General features: G+C 45.3%; 1 pseudogene; it reads left to right on the forward strand.

Moving 5' to 3' along the window:
* The first annotated feature begins 2006 nt into the window (after positions 1-2006).
* Positions 2007-4488, forward strand: LOC147427479 (putative L-type lectin-domain containing receptor kinase S.7; annotated as a pseudogene).
* The last annotated feature ends 290 nt before the right edge of the window (positions 4489-4778 follow it).

Genomic DNA, 4778 nt, shown 5'->3' on the forward strand with positions numbered 1-4778 from the left:
CATGGATTTTGACAGGAGCCTAAGAACGCAAAGTAAAAGAGACCATTCAATCTGTGCGGACCCCTATTGACGTAATGCACTCGCTCCGAACGTGTTTCACTAAAGAAGGAAAGCTTACCAATTTGAAGTCACACAACTGACAGAAAATGTATCAGGTATGTTTGAAGTGGTATATGTTTATATTTACAGAAAGTCTTATTGTTTTTTTTGGAGAATCCGACAGATACGCCGCTTGGATGCAATGAGACGTCGGATTAGATGACGTCAGTCTAGCCGTAGCTAGATACCATTAATTTCCTTTTTTCATAGCATGTATAATGAGATGACGTATATACGTCTTTTTATAACTATTGAAAAATCATGTATATTTTCTCAATAATGACAATGGTGTTGTAACTATTACATTTACAAAGCTTAATCAAGTGATTTTGCCTATGATGTGTACAATTGTCATTGATTTACTTTCATCAATTTACTTTTGTCAGTTTTGTATCTTTATTTTGGAAACAATACTATGGATGATGGAGTTAATGGTTATATTGTCTTGTGGGTGACAACTTTGGGTTTATACCTTGCACTTTCTCTCAAAGGTGAATCTGGGCTTATCTTGGATTCATTTAGGTTTACTCTATCATTGAAACATTCAATATGGTTGATGGGTGGCAGGGTATTCAATGTCCTGTCACCCAAAATTTTTACTCTCGAACGTCGCTATAAGCGTCGCTATATAAAGCTCTGCAACGTTGTTATGAGCGTCGCTATAGGTAGCATGTTATCGTCGCTATATAGCGACGCATATAGCGACGCTATTAGCGATGGTCTTAGCGACATCAGGGAATATAAAATCCCAATGTGTTTTCGTCGCTAAAAACGTCACAAGTGCACACAACCTCTTGTAGTGACGTCATCAGTTTCTACGTTGTCTTCTGTGTGTGTGTGAGGATCCAGCTTTATTTTAATTCCTTTATGTCACTTGGGCCCCATCGGACGGGGTCCCATAAGTTGGTAGGATTTCTCCTTCTGCTGTTGCTTGTTCTTCTTAGGGTTTAGGCCCCTTGTACAGTCGTATTTATGACCTTATATTGTGAGGTGACATGCATTCCCCAGGTTGTTGAGGTTTAGGGCCCGTCCAAGTTTAGTTTTTGATTTGACTTTTGCGGCTACGATCTCCCGGACTTTCATGCTTGATCTTCCCTGCCCTTGATCCCCTTGCGCCCCCCCCCCCCCCCCATCGGACGAGGTCCCATAAGTTGGTAGGATTTCTTCTTCTGCTGTTGCTTGTTCTTCTTAGGGTTTAGGCCCCTTCTACAGTCGTATTTATGACCTTATATTGTGAGGTGACATGCATTCCCCAGGTTGTTGAGGTTTAGGGCCCGTCCAGGTTTAGTTTTTGATTTGACTTTTGCGGCTACGATCTCCTGGACTTTCATGCTTGATCTTCCCTGCCCTTGATCCCTTGCGCCCCCCCCCCCCCCCCCCCCCCCCCCCCCCCCCGATATAGGTGTTACTTAGCGTTGAGGCGTCCTCCTCTGCATTAACCCAAGAAGATTTAGAAATTTTCTCGCATGCAGCAAAACAAAGTCTTTTACAGTGTTTTTCATACAATGAATAACATCATGAGCTTCTGTTCGAGAGGCACCGCATACCTAGCTAGGTACGATTGAGAGCAGGGGACCCCCGCCCCCCCCCACTGGGCCGGCGGTTCCGTGCTCCCAATCGTACCTGGTGCCTCCCTCTCACTGAAGCTCATGATGTTGAGGTAAGTCACAATGTGGCAATTATTGTGAGAATTTGTCCAAAACTTCTTGTGATTGGATCTTAAAAATGCTTTCGGTGAGCATTGGATCGCTAGACTGCTCCAATCTTAGCCATGGATCCGCTCTCAACAACCACACCATGCCAATCAGAGACGTGGTGTTGCAGCGGGGTCACGTCAACCAGTACCTAGAGTCGGACCTTTGTCAATATGCAGCATGGTGGTTGGGTACAAAAGTATGATGCTACCTTTAGTTTCTAAAATGATGAAGAAGAAGTTTCTAAGCATCTTCCTTGCGAATTATATCGCAATATTATTCTAAGCATGCATATGCCCCTCTGAGAGTATCCAATTCCAGCACCCTTCATTCAGCACCATAGCAGACGTCTCTGACATTAAATTGTGTACCAAGACTCTTGGTATCAAGGCCAGAATGCAATTCCTGACAAGTCCGGCACTTGGCTCACCCCAAATCCCATCAACGTTAGCTCCAACAAATTCACCTTTCAAATCATCACAACTGGTCCATATAATACAGGTGGTAGTGGCATGGTTTGCTTCATCTCTCGTTTTGACAAAGCCCCCAACAATAGTAATGGTAGATTCTTCGGTCTCTTGTACCCACTTGCGGTGGCAGAAGAACATAAATTCTTTGCTCTTGAATTCGACACCTGATTTGAATGATCCGAGCGCCAGCCACATCGGGATCGAAGTTAATTCTTTGGTCTCCCTCAATTACACTGACACAAGTCTACCCACAGCTGTATCTCTACAGCAATGACACATTTACAGCAACGATTTTTTATGACTCTCTCACAAACCTCATCCAAGTGTGGATGAAAAATTCCTCGTCTTCTGATGAACGTGAGTCTCAAGCTTTACTACTAGAGCTTTCTTACAATCTGTCTGGTGTTTTTGAAGACTTCATGTATGTGGGGTTCTCAGCAACAAACATGTGGGTGAGCATGGCATGGAAGGGCATGTTGTTAAGTCCTGGTCTTTTTCTAGTGAGGATCTCAAGGAACCTGGTAAAGATGTAAAGGTGATTGTAGCCATTTCTATAACACTTCCCATCCTCTTTGCATTGGGCTTAATATTTGGTATAGCTGTGTTCCTCGTCAAGAGGAGGAGGGAAAAGAGAATGAATCGTCTGCCATCAACCGTACGACTGGTGGGCAGAGAGAGTGGCCGCACTATAGTGCTTGGATCCGGTCATTGCACCTTGCTGCGCTATAGCTACAAAGAGCTCAAATGATCTGCTCATGATTTCAGTGAACAGAGCAAGATTGGCAAAGGTGGATTTAGCATTTTATATAGAGGTACCTTGGCAGATGGATCGGTAGTGGCAATCAAGAGACTGAAGGAGGGTGTGAGAAAGGAGGCGGAGTTTTTTGCAGAGATGAACATCATCAGTAGCATTCGCCACCGTAATCTCTTGCAATTGCAGGGGTGGTGCTACGAGAAAGGCGAGGCAATGCTGGTGTACAATTACTTGAGCAACGGAAGCTTGGAGAGATATCTGTACAGCGAGAGAAAAGGAGAATTGCAAAGTGACACCAGATTGAAGATCCTTGTAGGAGTGGCTTCTGCATTGGAGTATTTGCATGGTAATCTAGGGGAATGTGTGTTGCATAGGGATGTAAAGGCCCGGGGGATTCACTAGTAGTACTAGGAAGATGTCACCTGCGTGCACCAAAACTGCTATTTCACCCCCTATATACGGTACCCTCCTTTGTAAAATCTACATTTTTGGCCTCATAAACCTCCCCTATTGTACACTCACGTGACACCATACGGTGACCCTTAGTGAAGACCGCGGGTGTAAAGGCTGCCAATGTGTTGTTGACAAAGGGGTTTGAGCCAATGTTAGGCGATTTTGGCCTTGCACGTCTCGTCGCCCATGATGAGGGTGCCGTTAAAATGACTGTTGTGGGCGTTGCACCCGAGGTTGTTTATACAGGTAGGTTTACCGACAGGGCAGATGTGTACAGCTTTGGAGTACTTGCTCTTGAGATGGTATGGATGTCCTGCCATAATACAATCTAGTTTGCAACAGGAGGAAGCCCGAATCGTAGACTATGCGTGGATGCTTCACCAAAGAGACCAGCTCATGGAGGCCCTTGACCCTTGCATGAGCATGGAGGACAGTGCACAAAAGGAGCAGCAATGGAGATCTGTATTGCATGTGGCACTCATGTGCTGCAACCCTTCACCAGAAGCTCGCCCCACAATGAAGCAAGTATACCAAGCTCTCAAAGGAGATACTGGGCTCCTACTTAGCCAGCCTCTTCCAGCAACAAGGCCTTTGTATCCCACATTCCCAAATTGGCCATCTCTATCATCTGCGTCCTCGACCACATCAACATCTGGATTGGGTGTCACAAATTCTTGGTCCAAAGGCCGGTGGTCCTTCAAGGACAGCAATATTCAAATGAATGGGTGTGTGCCATGAAGAGCCCCACTTGTAGCCTGGATGTACGATATTGATTAGGTGTCGATTCAAAAGAGACATAGCTCTTGGGACTCTTAGGCTCTGATTTCTTCATGTACACCTATCACAAGAAGTTTTGGACACCTACCTAGCTGGGTACGATTGGGGGCAGGCACGGCCGGTCCGGTGGTCCTCTGCCCCCAATTGTACCTAGCTAGGTATGTGGTGCCTCTCGAGCAGAAGCTCATGATGTTATGCATCGTATGAAAAACACTGAAAAAGACTGTTTTCCTACATGAGAAAATTTATAAATCTTCTTGTGTATAATATACATCTATGTATATGTAGATGGTTGCAGATGCTGTATACATAGATACATACATACATATATATGTGGATGGCTGCACACGCTGGCTTACTTGCTGGGACATGGGCTGCTTGTGCTGGACATCCATTGTTGCGCCCCGTTATGCAGGCTGGGATTTCGCCATGGCCTTGTCAAGTCTTGCAGGCTTCTGCAGGTTCTTGGTTCTCATGGTCTGTTATTTGAGGGGCCAGTTGAGGTCAACCAGCTACCGTCGAGACATCAGT

The sequence above is a fragment of the Adiantum capillus-veneris genome, chromosome 23 (genome assembly GCF_014529385.1).
Source record: "Adiantum capillus-veneris isolate H3 chromosome 23, ASM1452938v2, whole genome shotgun sequence".
In the NCBI taxonomy this organism is placed as follows: Eukaryota; Viridiplantae; Streptophyta; class Polypodiopsida; order Polypodiales; family Pteridaceae; genus Adiantum; species Adiantum capillus-veneris.